This window comes from Solanum verrucosum, unplaced genomic scaffold, assembly GCF_900185275.1.
Source record: "Solanum verrucosum unplaced genomic scaffold, falcon-dt-bn FXZP01000197.1, whole genome shotgun sequence".
Classification (NCBI taxonomy): Eukaryota; Viridiplantae; Streptophyta; class Magnoliopsida; order Solanales; family Solanaceae; genus Solanum; species Solanum verrucosum.
Window position 1 is genome coordinate 1,853,934 of NW_026020363.1, and position 21,974 is coordinate 1,875,907.

Below are 21,974 nucleotides of genomic sequence, written 5' to 3' on the forward strand. Positions count from 1 at the left end.
GTCGAAATCCACATGCTAAACCTTCAAGAATGACGAACGTTTCTCTTTCTCTTCTTTTCTCCTCTTGCATTCTTTCTCCAAATGTGTTCTTTCTTGTATGCTGCTGACAGAGATTCACGAGAGAGCGTTCAAGACCTCCAGTACTTACCCCTTTTCATGTTTGATTTTTCAGTTGTGCAGCGACTCTAGAGTGCCGATCTGGCACTGTGATAGGTTGATCCACCCTACTGGGACTTTGGATATAGGCCTCATTCGAGATGAGGCAAATGTGGTGGCACCACACCGAGATCCTCAGGTTGAGGTACCTCCCTTGGGCACTGATCTTGCAGACACGGTGGAGCAGGCACAGGGCGGTGATCCTATTATACCAGGCCACACCAATAATGTCTTGGCCTCCTAGCTCATCCAGGTCCACACCATCGTTAGGAGCTGCCATTTTCCCGATGGCCAGAGTACATAAATTAGAGGCTCAAATGGCCACACTGCTGCACCACATCTAACCTTAGATGCAAAAGTTGATAGCAGAGTTTGAGGCCAGAATTGAGAAAAGGGTGGCAAATGAGACAGAGCAACAGATCCAGGAAGTTCATAAATGCATGGATACGTTTGAGTTGAGGGATCTGGCCCGACCATCCCACGACACCGATCTTTCCTGCATCCTGGTGGAGTTGGCTAGTCTCCGAACTAATGTGGATGCCATTCTTGAGATTCCTGCGAATGAGCCAGAGCATGCACCGATGGTATTCTCTGAGGATACCGTTTTTGATGCCTTATTCAGGGTGGACGCAGAGACACATCCCGATCCCACCCGTCCTGGTGGCAAGAGGCACCGTTCTAGTATTCTTTCTGAGACTGTTGATGATGCTCGAACTAGAAAAAGGGAGTGTAAGGAGGAGGAGCAGGCTAGGAGACCATCGATATTAGATGAGGAGTTGCGCCAGAAAAGGGCGCTTGAGGCTATTACTGGGGCATCAAGTTTTGTTCCCGTGAGGATTGATGTGAGCACCACTGATGGTGTAGTTAGAGTTGCAGATAGCACTACTGATGGTGTTGTCCTTGTTGATACGGGCACTACTGAGGGTGACCCGAGTGTTTGATTTAGCGGGCTCCAGGTATCCGGACCCACCCATTTGTTGATAAGTCTTTGGCGTTATGTGTCATAGTTTTGCTTCACTTAATCCAATATTATTTACTTTTTCTGTTCATTGGGGACAATTGCACATTATTTTGTTGGGGGTGGGGTAAATGGATTGTGAATGATAGGGTGAAGTCTGAGTAACCCAACTCATAATCCTCTCTTGGGGTTTTCTTGCCTGTGTTCTTTTCCCTAAAGACACTATTTAATTTCTGTTGAACTGGCATGTGTTAGGATCTTATGTGTAGAAGCATGAAAAAGAATGAAGCATGATGGGTTGTGAAAAATGATACCCGTCCAAAATTTGTGATGTGTGCTAGAATTTGTAGTCTAAGATAAGTTTAATGTGTTGAGTCTGAGTATGACATGATAATGAATCAACTTGATGGCATGACTTAAGCTAAAACTTGAACAGGGTAATCTGATAATCTAATAATTAAACTATGTGTCAAGAGTGTGCGAGAATAGTTGATTGTTCAAACAGTTTGTGTGTCAATCTAGAACTTGCCCGGTTGGTCCTGCTAACACAATCTACTCTAGAGGCTAGGAAGTGATCATAGGCCCTTGTTCTAATAAGTCCACAAATTGCCTAAAATAAGAATCCAACCAAATTAAATAAATGCTCCCTTTGATCCAAATGCTTTGAGCTAAAATTAGACCATTTCTTTCTAAACCCCTAACTCACCTTCCCATAATCTACTATGTTGGCCCCGGTCCCTCCTTGGACATGTGCACCTCGACTTAGGCCAAAAGCCTAAGTTGAGGGTGGCTAATGTAAAAGTAACTTCAATCTTGGCCCTAATCCGACATCGGGTATTGAGCACCTCAACCAATGGAAAATCCATAAGTTGAGGGTGGCTATGAAAGAGGAAACTGAAAGAAAAATATGTATGGAAAGAGTTTGATGTTGAAATAGGGAAAAAGGAAAGAGAGGAAAAGATGTGACTGGTTGAAAGCTAAAAAAAAATTTAAAAAAAAAAGGTTGAAAAGCCTAGTGTAATGTCAAGGAGGGCAGAAAGTCACTAAGAAGTACCCAAATGTACCACACCTGACCCTGAGCCTACGTTACAAGCCAAGAAAGTCCTATAGTGATCCTAGAATCCAGTTTGGAGAGTCTAAGCAGTGAAAATAAGGGCAAGCCTATGTTATTGAGCACTAACTGTACTTGAAGTTACTTCTGAGTGTTAGTGTTGAATGAATCATTGTACTCAAATTCATGTTTATTGTGTGAAAAAGGGATTTCGTTTGAAGTAAGGGCATTAGGTACATTGTCGGAAAGTTGGTACCTTAGTGATAGTGAAACAGTGTATGTATTGTATTGGTTGGTCGATCTTTGTCATATTTTGATCCGCATGAATTAGTTTGTCGAGTCTAAGAGAACAGATTTTGCACCCAAAAAGAGAGTTGGGATAGAGAGCCATGTGATTGCTTGTGCTTAAATTGCTTGCTTTTATACAAGTGTCGGTTAGAGTCTTAATGTGTCCCTTGAGGACAAACACCTAACTTAAGTTGAGGGTGTTGATATACCGTGAGTTTATGGTATTTTTAATACATTTCACTTAAGAGTTGTGTGTGTCTAGGGTCTTTTTGTATTAGGTTTTATGTGTTTTTTGCAGGAAATATGTTTGGACGCAAAAATAAAGAGACAGTTGAAAGATGTGCAGAAAAGGCCATCTACGGAGGTGACCTACGGACCGTAGGTCCATTGACGCTCCATAGATGGTGATCGTATATCAACAGGCAAGGCATGGAAGGCAAATCGGAGAAATCTGACCATGTGTGGAACCACAGTGGCCATTAACGGTCCGTAGATTGATCTACGGACCGTACTGCTGATCCTTAGAATGATACTGCGAGGGTTCCAGTACCTAATTTTTGAAGATTCTATGTGTGGAGCCATGGAGAGAGATCGACAGACCGTAGATCGATCTACGGTGCATACTGGTAGTGTGTCGTTTCCTTCAGAGAAGTTGAGTTTTGGAAGCTGAAAATATTGCCTAAGTCCTGGGTGACGGAAGGGACTCACGGACCATAGATCCATTGACGGTCCGTGAGTTAGTCTCGTGGAATAAAGATGTGTTCCTGAACATAATTTCCTTATTTCATTTCCTTTTTAGTTAGGACTTATTTTTCTATATATAGGGCATGTAACCTCGTTTTTAGGGGTTAGACTTTATTACTTTAGTTCTACTTTGTGACTTTGGAAATTATTTTTGCAAACCTAGCAATTCTTGATTTCCTAAGTGGGGTTTGAAGGTTTTGGTTTTGAAATTCATGTTGAAATTCCAGGTTTGTTATTCTCAATTACATAAGTTCATAATTCTTTCATCTAAAACAATGAATTGTGTTCATATGACTATGGGTAACTAAACTTCACAACTAGGGTTGTGGGAACCATGAGTGATTAACAAAGTATGAATAGTAAATAAGCAATTCTTGAATAGTGTTTTGCATGCATTAATAATTCTTTCGTTTAAAAGTCTTTTTAACGGTGCACAACGTTAGAACTCGCTTTGTTGCTACTTGCCGGACCAAGGAGGTAATCAACAAGAAAAGAATTATCAACATAGATTTAGTGTGATACTATCTAATAGTCTAGTGTCGATTGGTGCGAAGTAATAACTAAGTCAAACATCGATGTGATGTCTAATATAAGGTAAAGGTAAGGTTTAGTAAATTATACACACTTAGTCGGACCAAGGTGTAGGGTGAAATTTTCTAGATGCCGGACCAAGGATTTAGAGATACATAGCTTACCACTTTGCATGTAGTACACTAGGAAAGGATTGCTATTACTAGGATTACTGCGTTATGAGCTTGCGGGGAACACATATACCCTAGTTAATTCTCTCATCTTGATAACAACCAAAATTGACTTTTGTTTACTGAATTCTTACAATTTGTTTCATAAATCCCCCCCCCCCCCTCCCCTTAGTTACTTGTTTCTGGAAGTAATTTGACTAAACAAATATAATTGTTGGTTAAAGTTAAGTCTAGACCATTTTCCTCGTGATATCGACCCCAACCTACAAGTTGGGTTCTGTACCTAATAACGATCGCTTATGCTTCTTTTGGGAGGTGTAATTTGAGCGTATCAAAATTTATACTTAAAAAATTTCATACTCAATATAAATATAAGAAAGAAAAAATATATGGAACGATACATAGCCAATGATGAAGGAAGACGAAAATATATGTTCATGCTATATTCACTATAGTGTTCCATTTGAATGAAATCTCTTGCCACCAACACTTTACTTGATCCGTTCATTTTTACTTACATATTTATTAAAAAATAATTATTATCGTGACTATATTATCATAGTATAAGTAAAGGTTAAAATCTATCTTTGAAATAGTGGATTTAACATCAAAACATATAATTCAATGGATTGCGTTGATGCCCGTTGTTTTAGCAAAATTAGAAAGAAACTCCTTCGTGAGGATAAGAGAATAAAAAATGAAAAAACAAAGAAGAAATATCTTACCCAAATCATGTGACTTTTTTCATATTTGTTTATTATTATTGTTTTTCCCACAACTTTTCGTCATTGTTAACTCATGAAAATCGTAAGCAAAAATCCGAGTGTGAATTGTTGAATGATTTACTACAATTTATTCACCAACTCTTTCTTATGTGATACCTCGAATTTCCTTGAATTTTGAACTTAATCAGTTGTTGCAAATAACCCTTGAGATTGTTTAAGAAGAAGAAGAGTATAAAACTTTAAAAAAATGTAGTTTAAAAGTGAGTGGAAACTCCTCTATCTATATCTAGCAAATAGTAGTAGGAATAGGTGCTAATTGTGCCTTATCAGAAAAGTTAGAACCTTTTGTAAAAGTCACTGCTCATTGGAAAAGATTAAAATTGTTTAAAGTAATTTCCACAGGTTGGACTTTCTTCTTCTTCTTCTTCTTCTCCTCCTCCTCCTCCTCCTCTTCTTCTTCTTCTTCTTCCACAGTGTACTGGTAGGATCACACGCCTATCCCAATGAGTGAAACTGATGCAAATAATCACAACATAATAAAACAGGCATATAAACCGAACATGTGCAATATCAGTCATCTTATCAGGATCAATGAACTATTCTACATTCTCAAATACATAAATATGACAGGTCAATGGTCCTCTCATGGAACCCATACCGAAACTGTTAGTGTACCGGATCGTGGAAGCCATTCCAAGTTAGTGTGTCAGATCGTGACACCCGCTCCAGTATGTATGTCGGTACGTGACATCCCATCCCAGTTAGTGTGTCGGATCGTGACACCCGATTCATTCAACAAGCCACAATCACAATGTACATTCGCATAATCATACAGTCAAGTGTTAATTCATGGCATACAACTATTCAATCATCATACTCATTTACGATTAGTGTGATAAATAATACAACAGTCACATACATACATGCATTAAAATGAAGTAATTACTAACATACGTCACACAAACATGAAATCACAACCATCAGCTACCTCGAACAAAGCTTGAATCCTCCTAAGAAACTTGAGTCTTCCCTTTCCGAATTATTTTCGCTTGCTCTAGGTCTACAAACAAACAAATCAATACAGGGATCAATAATTAAGGTCTAATTTCCCCAGATCATGACAAACCCAACAATCTAAGACCTAAATTATGATCCTAAGGTGCAGTTAGGGTTTTTCCCACTATCCAAAACCGTTCAAAACCCTCCCCTAACGATATACAATCAAGAGTTTACATTCTACGGATCGAAAAATGGAATTTGGGAGAGAAAACCTTACCTTTAGCACCAACTTTCGTGGAAAACTGTCAAGAACTTGTCTGAGGTCGTCTCCTAGCTCTCAAAAAGGGAAATTGCAGAATAATGGCATTTTTGGGGTTTATTTCTGACTTAAGTCGCGACTGCCCTGTTGTGGCAGCCCCAATACTGCTATAGCAGTTCTAGAATTGTGGTATTAATCTCGCCCTAATGGCTTAAACAGAGACAGAACCTCGGAATTTGAGTTCCAAACCCCCGTTTCACAACACACCTTTACCCCATGACACTCAGAAACTACCCGTTCGCGCTAAGATCAGTTTCGGGAGTTCTACTCGCCGTAATTCAATTTCGTAAAGTCGTGCGGGTTCCTTAACGTCTTAGCTATCTACTCATGTGATAAAATTAATAATTAAATCTCCAAGTTCTTACCTGATTTTCCTAGACCTCACTGGCTCCTATTTTGTCCAAATTTGGACTAGGTTGGGAAATTCCAAGTTACTACCAAAATGTTTTCTGGCCCTATTTTTTTCCCATTGGCTTATCTATAACGACGGGAAAAGGTCATTAGAATAGATACCAATTTACCCAGCACTAGGCCCCGAGGGACAAAATAGGAAAATAGGCTAAAGCAAAAACGGAGTAGTCCATAAGTCGTCGAACAACTGGGGATACTTGTCTCGCATGTTCTTCTCGGTTTCTCAAGTGGCTTCCTTAACCGGAAGATGCTTTCATTGAACTGTCATGGACTTAATCTCCTTGGAGCTCACCTTCTGGACATCACAATGAAGAATTGCAATTGGTTCTTCCTCATACTGAAGGTCTTTGTCTAACACAATTGAGTACCATTTTATGATCTAATCTCCATCACCATGATATCTCTTCAAATATGGACAAATGAAATACTAGATGAACTCCCGATGAGTTAGGAGGTAAAGACAATCTATAAGTAATTGGTCCTACACGGTCAAGAATTTCAAATGGTCCAATGTATCAGGGACTAAGCTTGCCCGTTTTGCCGAAGCTCATCACCCCTTTCATGGGTGATACCTTAAGAAGAACTTTCTCACCGGTGTGAAACGTCGTGTCTCTTACATTATTATCCACATACTTTTTTTGTGGACTTTGGGTTGCTAGGAGCTTAACTTGGATGCTTCTTACCTTCTCTTAAGCATCCCTCATTAGTCAACCCCCAAAGGTTTTACATCTCCAACTTCAAACCATCCTATGGGTGATCTACATCCTCTCCCATACAATGCCACAAATGGAGCCATATCAATGTTGGAGTTATAACTTTTATTATAAGAGAACTCACACAAAGGTAGGAACATATCCCAATGTCCTCCAAAGTCGATCACACATGCTTTCAACATGTCCTCTAACACTTGAATAGTCCTCTCTGATTGTCTGTATGTTTGCGGATGGAAGGTTGTGCTAAAAGTGAGTTGAGTACCCAACTCCTCATGTAATTTTCCCCAACACATGGATGTGAACTGCATACCAAGGTCTGAGATGATAGAATGGGGCACTCCATACAGCTTTATTATCTCTTTTATATATACTTTAGTCAATTATTGAGCATTATAGTCTGTTCTGACGTGATAAAATGGGCTGACCTAGTCAATCTATCAGCAACTACCCAGATAGAATCATACTTTCCTAATGTCTTGGGAAGACCAACTACGAAGTCCATAGCTATTATTTCCCACTTCCATTCCGAAATTGGCATTCTCTTAAGCAAACCTGCAGGCCTTTGATGCTCTTATTTTACTTGTTGGCAATTTTGACACTTCGCCAAAAACTCCGCTATATCATCCAGGAAACCATTCAAGTACATTTATTAATGCATAACAAAATGCGATTTATTTAAAATATTAAATATAATAGTCACAATACAAATACTAACTATAAACGATCTCACAGTATTTTACTGGAAAAAGCAAAATTTACAAAAATACCATCGCCTGGGATGGTGTCAAGTAAACAATGTTGACCGAGTGTTTCAGGATGTGCTCAATTAACACTGAAGCACAAGCATACCTTTAAAGAGAATTTCCTAAGTATTATGTTTGGAATCCCAAGGTAAAGAGTTGGACAAAAAGAAAAACAAGATCTCTAATTGGTCGCATTTGTCACGACCCAGACCGTCGTGATTGGCACCCACAATAACTCTCCGGTGGGAGAACCATTACTACAATCCAAACCAAGCAACTAATCTAAAACTAAGGAATTTAAGTGACGAAAGCAAGTTAAATAATAAGGAAAGAAATAGGGAGTTCCCAAAATCTCCAACAAAAGTATAACAATGAACTAAACAAATACGGAAGAAATAACCTAGAACCTGAAAGTCAATGTACCAAAACATCTAACGTTCAACAATTCTAAACAAGAAGGGATGCAACCTAAACTAACGAACTAATCAACTAACTAGGAAAGTCTAAGTCCAAAATGGTGGACATAGACGAAAGAGAACCCCTGGTAGCCTAGAAGAATTGGCTTACCCTTGAGTTCGAATGATCACTGGTCTTCAAAGCGAGGTCTGTCAATAGCCACCGGAAAATGCCCTATACTCTACAAAAATAAGAGCAAGTGCAAAATCAGTACACAACCACAGTATACTGGTAGGATAACGTGGTTATCCGATAAGTGTAACATAAGCAAGTCAGTACAACATTATAAACATGCAAAATACCGAACATATACAATATCGATTATCACATGCTCAAGAATATGCACAATTTTGACAAGTCATTGGTCCTCTCATGGAACCCATCCACCATTGCTGTCTCAAATTCAGATCCTTTTGGGTGAACACATGCTGCAAACTACGATAATCAGTAAATACCTCACATTTAACACCATAGAGATAATGTCGCTAAATCTTAAGAGAACACTATCGCTACCAACTCTAAATCATGTGTTAGATAATTCCTCTCATGCACCTTCAATTCACGCGAGGTATAAGCTATATCATTCTTATCCTGCATCAACACAACACCAAAACCAGAATGTGAAGCATCACAATAAACAATAAAATCCTTACCTTCAACCGGTAATGCTAGAATAGTCGCGGTGGTCAAGAGAGTCTTGAGCTTTTGGAAGCTCTCCTCACATTTTTGAGTCCATTCAAATGGTATCTCCTTTTTGGTCAAATTAGTCAAGTGAGTGGCAATAGAATTAAATTTCTTCACAAATCGATGATAATAGCTAGCAAACCCAATAAAACTCTTAACTTTCGTCACAGAGCTAGACCGAATCCAATTCTGCACTGCCTCAATCTTTTGAGGATCTACCATTACCCCTCTTTTGACACTACATGTCCCATAAATGCAACCGATTTCAACCAAAATTCACACTTAGAAAATCTAGCATACAACCTTTGTTCCCCAAGAACACCCAAAACAATACGAAGATGGTTGGTATGCTCTTCCTCACTTTTTGAATAGATCAAAATATCATCAATAAAGACTATATCGAAAGAATCAAGGAATGGTTTGAACACCCCATTCATCAAACTCATGAAAGTTGCATTTGCATTGGTCAAACCAAAAGACATGACCAAAAACTCATAGTGCCCATAGCAGGTTCTAACGCCATCTTGGGCACATCCTCAGGTCTAATTTTCAATTCATGGTAGCCAGACCTTAGATCAATCTTAGAGAAAACTGATGCACCTTGCAATTGGTCAGAAAGATCATCTATTGGAGGCAAGGGATACTTATTTCGAATAGTGACCTTATTCAATTGCTGGTAATCTATACACATTCTCATACTACCATACTTTTTCTTAACAAACAAAACTAGGGCAACCCATAGGGAATCACTAGGACAAATAAATACCTTATCAAAAAGCTCTTGGATTTGAGCCTTAAGCTCTCTTAACTCTGCCAGAGCCATGCGATATGGAGGGATAGAAATAGGACGAGTACCAAGTTCTAAATCAATCTAGAAGTCTATATCTCTATCTGGAGGCATACCATGCAAGTCATTATGAAACACTTGTCTGAATTCTGACACCACAGGAATAGACTCAATGGATGGAACCTCAATCTCAACATCCCTAATATGAGCCAAATAAGCCAAATAACCCTGCCCTATCAATTTCGTAGCCTGAATGGAGGAGATGATCTTAGTTCGCTTAGGCTTGTACACCCCTTCCCACTCTAATTTTTACCTTCCCGAAATTTCCAGAGTTACAAACTTAGTATTAAAATTAAGCACAGTATAATAGGGGGACAACCAAGGCATGCCTAAGATTATATCAAAGTCAGTCATATCCAAAATCACCAAATCAGCCCAAGTCTGAAAACCCATAAACAAGATAGGACAAGGACGATAGACATGGGTAACTATAATTGACTCTCCAACTGGGGTAGAAACATGGATAGGGGCATCAGTTATATCACAAATCATATTAAACTTCGAGGCAAATCGCATGGATACATAAGAATAACTAGAACCCGGATCAAATAACACATTAGCCATCCGGTCACAGACAAGAATAGTATATGTGATCACTGCGTCAAACACCTCTACCTCATTCTTGCCCGGAAATGCATAACACTGAGCCCTATCATGTTGACGAGCCACTTCCCTGCCTGGTTGCCCGTTACCCCTGCCTGCATTACCATTTCCTCTTCCTCTACGACCTCGTTGATTACCTCCTCGCCCACCTTGCGGACGTCCTCTACCATTATTACCATTCCCCGTGGGTACCACTGCTCTAGATTGCTGCTGCGCCAAATCTAACAAACATGGGTGGGGACAATCTCTCCTCATATGCCCAGGTTCACCACATTTGTAACATGTACGATAAAAAAAGGGCATGTTGCCCATCGAAGGTGTGACTCCTTGGCTATCCTAAATTGAATTATAAGGTGGAGTTCCCGAGCAATTACCTATAAAGGCGGGAATAGCGGACTGAATTGGCTTGGCTGCAAGCATTGGCCTTCTGGACCCCTTGGAGTAAGAACCTTGAAAGTTACCCAAGTTCTTGGCTCTTTTTGCCCATGCCTTAGCTTGACCATCTCGCCTCACCCCCTCCACTTTATTAACATAGTTTGTTACCTAATTGAAGCTCCTCCCTGCAGAAATCATATGAACAGATAATACTTGCAACTCAGAATTTAGTCCCCTAATAAATAACTGGATTCTCTCTTCCTTAGTAGTCACCAATTGAGTAGCGTATCTAGACAAGGCATGGCACTTGGCCTCATAAGCAGCCACAGTCATACCACCCTGCTCCAAAGACATAAATTCATCATTCTTACGATCTCTAAAAGTCCTGGCACATACTTTTTTAGAAACAGAGCATGAAATTGGGTCTAAGTAAGTGGAGGTAAGGTAGAAGATTTGCATTCTATATAAGTTCTCCACCACTTCTTAGCCTGACCTTGAAGTTGTAAGGACACAAACTCCACCCCATGTTGATGGACAATTCCCAACTTATGAAGCCTTTCATAGCAATCTAAGATAAACTCATAAGCATCATCATTCTTAGAACCAAAAAACACAAGAGGCTTTAGCTTCAAAAACTTAGTCAACATTTCATGCTCATTACTAGTCATAACAGAACCCAACAAAGGACAGAAGAAAGCATCATTACCTTCAGTCCTGCCCACCTTGGGTGCAGTACTAGCAAAAGAAGGATTAGTAGGAACTTAAAATGCTTGAGCAGAAGGAAGCACTCTATGACCAACCAACCCTTTCAAAAATGACATGATATGTCGAGCTAAAACTGGGTTTATGGGGGGGACATCGGTAGTCTCAACATGCACCTCTTCCTCTTGTCCCACATCCTCAACATTCTCCTTTTCAATCTCTTTATGATGCACAAGAGGGTTCTCATTCACAAGAGCATTCTTAATAGGAGCTCCATTCCCAGCAGGCGCTACTCTTCAACGACCTCTACCCCTGCCTCAACTGCGACCTCTCACTGCAGATTCCTCAACTGGAGCATTGACGGGAGCTACGAGTCTGACGCCATTGTATCTAGTATTAACCATATGCACACAGAAGAGTGAAGGAGTTTAGATACCAATTTGAATCGCCAGATACCAATTGGAATCAAGTCATAGCACGAAAGGAGACAAGAGAAAAACAGAGAGATTTCTTAAAGTCATATAGCCTCTCGAAGAAAAGTAAAGGCATCCCAGTACCGTTCCGCAAGACTCTACTAGACTCGTTTTGGTAGACCGAGATCAATGAACCTAGGCTCTGTTACCAACTTTGTCTCAACCCAGACCGTCGTGATTGGCACCCACACTAACTCTCCGGTGGGAGAACCATTACTACAATCCAAACCAAACAACTAATCTAAAACTAAGGCATTAAAGTTACGGAAGCAAGTTAAATACTAAGGAAAGAAATAGGGAGTTCTCATATACTCGAACAAAAGTCTAACAACGAACTAAACAAATGTGGAAGAAATAACCTAGAACCTGAAAGTCAATGTATCAAAACATCTAAAGTTCAACAAGTCTAAACAAGAAGGGATGCAACCCCAAACTAACAAACTAATCAACTAACTAGGAAAGTCTAAGTCCGAAATGGTAGATATAGATGAAAGAGAACCCATGGTAGCCCGGAAGAATTGGCTAACCCTTGAGTTCGAGCGATCACTGGTTTTCTAAGCGAGGTTTGCCAATAGTCGCCCGAAAATGCCCTGTACTAAAAAAAAGTAACAGCAACTGCAGAATTAGTACACAATCACATTGTACTGGTAGGATCACGTGGCTATCCCATAAGTGTAACATAAGCAAGTCAATACAACATTATAAACATGCAAAATATCAAACATATACAATATCGATTATCACATGCTCAACAATATAAACAATTTTGACAAATCATTGGTCCTCTAATGGAACCCAAACCCAAACAGTTAGCATACCAAAACGTGGTACCCGATCCAATGTTTATGCCGGAATGTGGCAACAGATCCCATAATTATGCCGAAACGTGGCAACCGATCCCAATTAGTTTTGCCAGAATGTGGCAGCTGATCCATTCAACACACCACAATCACAATCACAAGTATCTTCTCAAGTTCATACAAATAAGTGATGATTCATGACATTCATCATTTATCTATCTCATTTACAATAAGTGTGATCCATCATGCAACATTCGCATACATGCAAGTATCATAATGAAGCAAGAATAAACATACATCACACAATCATGGAATCACAAGCATCACCTACCTCAGAACAAGTTTAAAAACCTAAGGAACTTGATCATTCTCTTTTCGGATTCGTTTCGCTTGTTCTTGGTCTACAAACAATCAATATAATACGTTAATTAAATAAATAATCACTAATTACCCAAATTACTAACAATTATATGAACCCTAGATCAAACCCATGATCCCAAGTATCTAAAATAGGGTTGTTTCCACAATAGAATCTAGATCAAAACCTTCTCCCATTGATAATTACCCATTATATTACGTTCTACAGATTGAAAAATGGATTCGGGGAGTGAAAAGCTTACCTTTATCCTCAAGAATGGTGAAAAAATGTTAAGAGTTGCCTGGGCTTCGTTCCTTAGCTCTACAAATTAAAAAGTGCAGAATGAGGTCGTTTAGGGGTTTATTTACGACCTTAAGTCGCGTCTGGCCCACAACAGCGGCCTTCCTCCCGCTTCAGCGGCCCCGCTAGAGTGGTAAAAAACCCCGCCAAGGCAGCTTGCACGAACCAGTGAGCTATTTTAATAATTCCAAGACCCCCATTTCACAACACAACTCTAACCAATGACGTTTAAAAAATTCCCTTCACACTAAGATCGATTTCGGGAGTTCTACTCACCTTAATTCAATTCTGTAAAGTTGTATGAATTCCTTAACGAGTTATCTAACTACTCATGTAATCAAAATCATAATTAACTCACCTGATTGTTACCAGATTCCCCTACACCTTAAAGACTCCAATTTCATCCAAATCTGGACTAGGTAGGAAAAATTCGAATACTACGAAAAAGTTTTTTGGCCCCAAATTTTCCCCCTATTGACTTTTCTATAATGACGAAATCCAGTCGTTACAGCATTACAATTGGTAAGGCAGATGTAGTACACTATAACTTCATACACATCGATAATTGTTAAACTTATTACTAAACATTCATTAAATTGTACAGCTAATCCTCGAGAAGGGGAAAGGTATTATGAGAGGTTATTACTAAACCATGTAAGAGGACCATTGTCATTCAATGACTTACTCACTGTCAACGGTAGGCAATGTGATACCTTTAAAGATACAGCCAAAGAAAGGGGGTTACTAGAGCTCTATAACAGTATATTAGAATGTTTAGGAGAGACTATTATCTTCAAAATGCAAAAAGCTCTCCGAAGTTTGTTTGCTACAATTTTGGTTCATTGTAACCCAACGGATATTAGATAACTCTGGGATACTTATTATGAGGATATGTAGGAGGACTTTAGCAGACTATATGGCAACTCACACAATACTATACTACAGTGTACCTTAAATAGTATTAATCACTATTTGGAAAGTATGGAAAAAAGCATAGACATATATGGCATTCCTCAACTAGATCACAAATTGCTCGAAGGTTATCCATCGGAATGTAGAGAAATAAATGAAGAACTTTCCGTGTAAATACCTTCAGAAGATTTTGATGCACAGGCATAATTAAATCCAGAACAAGAGTAGGCTTTTACAAAAATAGTGCAAACAATCGATACTGGAACAACTGGAATATTCTTTGTGGATGGACCTGGGGGAACTGGGAAAATATACCTATATCGTGCATTGCTTGCCAATGTTAGATCAAGAGGTATGATAGCTTTGGCTACAACAATCAGTGGCGTATCAGCTTCAATTTTACCAGAAGGACGTACAGCACACTCAAGGTTAGAGATCCCCCTACAAACAAATGAGTCAACTATGACGAACATGTCAAAGAAAAATGGTGCTGCCAAATTGATTTGAAAAGAAAAAGTGATTATATGGGATGAAGCCCCAATGGCCAAGAGGCAAACAATAGAAACAATCGATAGGAGATTTAGAGACATAATGGACATCGATAAATCGTTTGGTGGAAAAGTCATGGTTTCTGGAGGTTATTTTCATGAGATGTTACCAGTAGTTCCAAAATCAACTAGAGCGGAAATTGTAAATGCAAGCTTGGTGAAATCATATCTCTTGCCTTTGATAGAGAAGATTCAAGTTACGAGAAATAATGGGACATACACAAAAAAACATCGTCTATAAAGAAGTTTTAGGTACGATAACCTCATATACATATATGTCCATTGTACCATAGATAATTAACTCATTACAAATCATCGAGTTCTAACAATATTACATTGCTTCATATCTCAGGTTTAGAAGACACAAACACACCTATGCAGACATAATTGATTCTTCATCGACCCACACTCCTCTATGTGTTAATGTAATATTCATGATAATTGTTTGAGTCCCTCAATCCACTCACATAAATTGTGACATTTAACCAAACATTGTATGGTTTCATGTTTAAGTTTTTTGTTTGTTGTTATTGTATTGCATTCTAATGTTGTAATATTATTATTATTATTATTATTATTATTATTCATAATTTAAAGTACTTTCGTTCTTCAAATTTGATGCTTCTTATTAACTTGATGATGTCATTCATAATTTAGCACATAAATATCCTACATATTATGAAATGTATTACTTAAATCTTTATCACTTTACAAGATCAATAATAACTTATGCACTCATGAGAAGACTATTTAACACAATGTACACTTCTACTACATCAATAATATTGCACGCCATGTGCCCATGACTATTATTATAAAAAATCTAAAGAATTTATCATATTCTCTAAACATCTACCTTAAATATTTATGTTTTGAGATTATATAAATTTTATTCAATAAAAATATATCAAAAAAATTTTACTCATTTTTTCTTGAAATACTAAAAAGTATTTGCAATTCTTTGTTAAACCAAGAATCAACTTTATTATTTAGCAAAAATAACACAGGAAATGTGTGATTACTTTAGAGTAATTAGTAAAAAAAACATAATTTAGCCGCTTTCTCTGTAGGAAAAGACCTTAGGTTGTACAACAACTCCGCTATTCTCCCTTTCAAGTAGGGGTTCAACGGAGCTTTATTTAAAGAACATTAATCACCACTTTGACTGATGCGGACACAGTTCTCTCTTCGTGAAAGGAGTAATGAAAGGGAAGCCCGGGGTCAAAGCGCGTTCGTTGTTGCCTGTATAGCTTTCTAGAGTAGAGATCTAGCAACGCATTCTAGGAACAGATCATTGGCATTGGATGTATCGTTAGGTTGTGCCGAGTCAAATCTGCTCCCTTATTTTTCCGTTGCAAGCAAGTAGTGTGTTTTATTATTAGAGATAACGTGTGCTAACTAATTAGAGTTACAAAAGCATGACATAAATATATATTCAATTACAAATTTTGTGTTTTAAGAAAATAAGAGATAATGCATAAGTACCCCTCATGAACTATGACTGAAATCGCAGTGACATGCCTTAATTTAATTAGGGTCGTACTATCTCTCGAACTCAATTTTTCATATTCCTGCACCTTTTATGCTGATGTGACACCTTCAACCAAATAAGTTTGTTATCGTTGTACACACGTGCTTGTCACGTGTGTAAATAATTTTTAAAATTTTTTTTAAAAAATAATTAAATGTTCTTAAAGCTTCTTATTTATATTTTTTTAAAATAATTCTTTGATATCTTTTTATTTTATTTATCTTGTATTTAAATTAAGTTAATACACGTATGCTTTGTATTTTATACTTTTTTTAAAAAAAAAATTACCTTTATTCATTGTTTTTTCTCTTTTATTTTTCTATTGATTTTATTTACTCTTTTTATTTTCTTTGTCTTTCCTTTTGATTTGATTTGAAATTTAATTACAAAAGTCTTATATATAAAATAAGTTAATTTCGAATAGATATTAAAATGAGTAAATAAAATCAAATAAAACATAAAAAAAACCCATTCAAATTTAAGGACACTTTTTATTTATATTTTTGTTAAAAACAAAAATAATTGTCTAAAAATAATTAAAAGTGAAAAGATAAGAAATTAATGAAAGAAAAAAATTAAAGTTTTAAGTGAGGAAGAAATTAAAATAATTATTTCAAAAACTAAGAAAATTATTTCATTATGAATAATTTCAAACAAATTCACTATTTTTTTCTGAAACGGAGAACATGCTCTTAAAAAACTAATTGCTTACTAGCTAATTTATTAAAATAATCTATTCACGAGTGATTTAGTACTCATTACGACCAAGTAAAAATTCATTAGCAAAATCCTTGAGATTCACACTTGATGTACCATTTTCCTTCATAGCTTCCTTAGCAAAATCACTCCATTTTTTGGCATTTCTTCTCAGTTCTTCCCCTTCTTCGCCGTTTCCCATCGCGATCGTGATACATATATTGAACTCATCTCTTTCCACGACACCACCTTCACTGGCATTAACTCTAACACCATTCTTCCAGATATCTTGAATGAGTTTTGCATTACAAACTTGATCGTTCCAGAGTGGACATGCCACGATAGGTACCTCAGATGCTATGCTCTCCAAAGTTGAATTCCATCCACAGTGAGTCAGAAAACAACCAACAGAAGGGTGTTTAAGAACTCTCACTTGCGAGCACCAACTCACTACCTTCCCTTGTTTTTCAAGTTCGTCTTTGCAACTAAACTTGGCTGCCATTTTATCTCCGTCTTGTCCTTCCCTAATCGCCCACAAAAAGGGCCTCCCACATTTCAGCAATCCGTGACCAATCTCCTCCATCAATTGACTTGATATTTCGGAGTAACTACCAAATGCTATGTAGATAACCGATCCCTTATCCTTTGAGTTCAACCAATCCATATAATTCTTCGAACTAATCTCAATCATATCAGCTCGAAAAGTATCATCATCAAGAAATATTGAAGGAATTGAAGGCCCAATTCCCACCATAGCACATGCTTTAAAATGCTCAAAGCATCATACTCTAACCCATCAAAAGTGTTCACAAGAACTCTTGGATTTTCTTCACTATTCAGCATTTCAATTTGCCTTTTAATAGACTTAACTGCCCAGTTGGTACTTTCAACGTCATCAAACACAAAAGATGGGAAATCAATTGGACTAAGTGGTGGCAATCCTGGTAACTCTATTATTTTATCCTTAGCATTACAGTTTTTGAAATAATCAGAATAGTTTGTGAATCTATAATAGTATACATCAAAAACTGTGGCAGGTTGGATCCAAAATAATGTAGATGGTACATTTATTTTTTTGGCCATTAAGCCAACCCATTCCATGATAATTGTATATATGACATGTGAAAAAGGGGTACCATTTTTTTCATTTGATTGGATCAAATTGAAAATGAATTTTGACCCGCGAGACTTTACAGAAGTATAGAACAAATGAAAGTCATCAACTGAGCTTAACTGGAATTTTCCATCATAGCCATCAGAGGAAGGAGCAAAGTTTAATCCTTCAATGTTTGGGAGTTTTTTTATTTTACTAAAAGCTGATAGGCTTGTGGTTAAAGTGACTTCAATGCCTAGATTGATTAATTGTTTTGAAAATTGAAGACATGGATTAATTTGGCCTTGGCCTGGGAATAGAGCTATAAGAACATGAGGCTTTTCATTCTTCAAATATTTCATATTTTGGGTTGTGAGAAGGGAAGTATTCATGATGGAGAATTAGGGTTTTGGGCAGGAGAACTTTGTTTTTTGAGCTAGCTTGGTTACAGCTGATTAGGGTGACACATATTTATACTAGTAAATAGATGGTTCTAGATACAAAAAAAATCTAGAAAATTCATTATATTCTTTAAATACTCACCTTAACCGTTAAGTTTTGATATTATATAAATATTTATTTAATAAAAAAGTATCAAAAAATATTTTACTCAAACTTTCTAGAAACTCCAAGAAGTATCTGAAATTTATTGCTGTTCTAAAAATAAACTTTATTATTTAGCAAAAAATAAAAAATAAAATACATGAATACTTTTGAGTAAGTAACAAAAAAAATATAATGAAAGCAAGTAGTATGTTTTATTATCAAATATAATATGTGCTGATGATTTAGAGATACAAAAGCATGATATTTTTATTTTTCCAAGAATCATCATTATTATTCAGTGAAAAAAAACCCGCAAGAAATGCATGTGTACTTTAATCTAAGAAAAAAAAACATAATGATAGCAAGTAATATGTTTTATTATCAGATATAACATGTGCTAACAAAGCAGAGATACAATGCATAACATAGTTGTTGTTTCGTGAATTATCATTATTATTCAGTAAGAAAACACAAGAAATGCATGAGTACTTTAGTCTAACAAACGAAAAAAAATATAGTAGTAATATATTTTATTATCAAATACATCGTGTGCTAACAAATTAGAGATACAAAAGCATGACATTTTTTGTTGATCCGGGAATAATCTTTATCATTCAGTAAAAATGACGCATGAAATGCACGAATGTATGTTAATTTAGACTTAGAAATACAAAAAAACACAATAATAATTAGTATGTCTTATTATCAGATATATTGTGTGCCATCAAATTAAAGATAAAAAAGCATGACATATGTACATATTCGATTACAAATTATTATGTTTTTTAAAAAGATAATCAGAAGCATAATAACGTGATTTAAAATTAGAATATAAATAAGTAAGCACATGAAAAAATATAAAAAATTTAACATATAATACATATATATTACCTATCTACATTATAATTTTTCTACAAAGAGTGTAATTTTTTTTATTGCCTTTAGGGGTTCAACAATTTGAAATAATCTGTCACGCCTCAGATCTGATTAAGACGGACAAGCACCCGATGTCTAAATGGCTCGGGAAAACCAACATACAACCTGCACTTACCATACATTTAACTATGATAAGTATGAAGCTATGACAAGCTTATATGCCCTGTATTGATAAAAGACCGACATAGACAGCCCCAAAACTTATGTACAACACTTGGCCGTGGAGGCCACAATTGTTAAGAGACAAGACACAACCAAACTTTATACATTAGTCTACAAAGCCTCTACAAGATGGACAACCTTAGTTTAGGTCGGGACAAGGTCCCGCCTTACCCTTAACTACTATACGGTAACAAAGTAGATGCCAAAGACTCGATTAAGCCCCGAATCAACTTGGAGCTCACCAATAGCAGCTTAGTGTCCTATGCTCCTACTGGGGAGGTCTACTAGCTGGAGTACCTGTGGCTGCAGCATGAAATGCAGCGTCCCCCGAGAGGGACATCAATACGAAGAATGTACTGAATATGTAAGGCAATAACATATGTAAACAAGAGCTCAATTGAAATCAAGTATCAATATTTAAATGCATAGATCAGATTAAAGACCACCCTTGTTGTTGTTGTTGTGGGATCATGTACATTATATGTTGTTTTGTAATTTTCTTTACATTGCGATCTCTGTAAAGCATGTGATACAAATAACCAACTGATCAGTGGTAAAAGAGGATGACCCATGCTAGGCATTTTAACCCCGGAGATACTGTCCTCAAATTTATAAATTTGGGATCGACCCATGCTAGGCTTTTGCCCCTGGGCTGCCACCCTTACACATATACTGCTTCATATAGCTTCTTTAATCTTTGAGATTGTTATTTTGGTGGTCATAATTATATTTGAGCATCAGAACTGTGGTTCAGTAGTAGGAAACATGTGAATATGCACTTAGGGCAGTAACAATAACATAAGATGAAAATGTAACACTAATGAATTACATTAGAGCTCAAATGACACAATGGACTTTATTTGATTGACAAGAGGAATCACAAAGCTACTGCTGAAATTACCCTTTTCTCATACCAATACTTAGGAAAAGTAAAGATGCACATATATTGAAGCAATTCGACACACTAAGGAGAGGGTAAATATTGTTAGCTGTGTTTGGGATTGTACGCTGCCACTATGTGTCTTTTACTTGAAAGAGCACTTCGGAAGCTCACTTGTTGGTAGTGACACAAGCAGAGTTCATGCCAAATAATATAGAATTGAATAGTCTTACATACCTTGTTGTACCACTCAGATAGTACAACAAATTAACTTCCTTCCTTTCCGATTGGGCTATTTAACTTGGCAAACAGTAATCAGGCAGCAAACCCATACTTATCAAACCGATGGTATGCATTCCACCCCTTCTCCTTTAATAACGTCATATACAATACGACCTTCTAATAAGGTCCCCTAAAACTCCTCGGGCTTTATAACATATGCAAAACAGTATACAAAGGGTTTGCAGGCAGCAAGCTCATGCAACGCCCAATTAGATGGTACGTTACTGCACCCTTTACCATTTTATCCTTTAACAAGTTCTCATGACTTCTACACATGCCTCATTATGTTACTATACACAAATCAGTTTCTAAACATCAGAATGTGGCAGTAGCAATATGAACTCACGGTTTCTGACCACTGTCCCTTGAGCATCCAACTAACATTACATTTAAAATGCTCAAATGGACTAACAATTGAGTTATAGAGGACTCCCCTCCATGGTTGTCCCAACATGCATAATCAACCAGAACATTCTCCAATCTCACACCATGTAAAAGGAACAATTCTCAGCTCATTAACACATACCAAATCCCCTAACCGATTCAAGCACAAAAGAGGGATGAAAATTTCAGTAACTCACCTTGTTGGACAGCAACCTCACTTGCTAACTTCAAGGTTTCGGTTGTCTTTTCCAAATTATCTTAAGGTGAAATCAGTTCCTCCTCTTGAATTTCTTAAGATGGGAGATGTTACACCAACTTGTACTTGAAAAATAAAGGGTTTTCTCCTATTTTTAATGGTGAACTTGCAGGCCAGCACTTTGGAGCTTCTAGGGTTTCTTTTTGGGAGTAAATTGTTGTAGAACAAGTAAGAGATATATGAAATGAATTTCATTCTCTTAAGGGTCGTATATGGATGTTTTTACATTAAGAAATATGTAGAAATATCTAGTCCCTCACTTTAAGTAAGCAGGTACATCACTCCCTTAATTTCTGCCACAAGTTCTTTAAGTAGCTGCATCACCTAGTTGCCCTTTTCTTT

General features: G+C 37.1%; 1 pseudogene; it reads right to left on the reverse strand.

The window, feature by feature from the left end:
* Positions 1 to 17,145: 17,145 nt before the first annotated feature.
* On the reverse strand, positions 17,146 to 18,578 carry LOC125837777 (UDP-glycosyltransferase 75C1-like; annotated as a pseudogene).
* Positions 18,579 to 21,974: the final 3,396 nt, after the last annotated feature.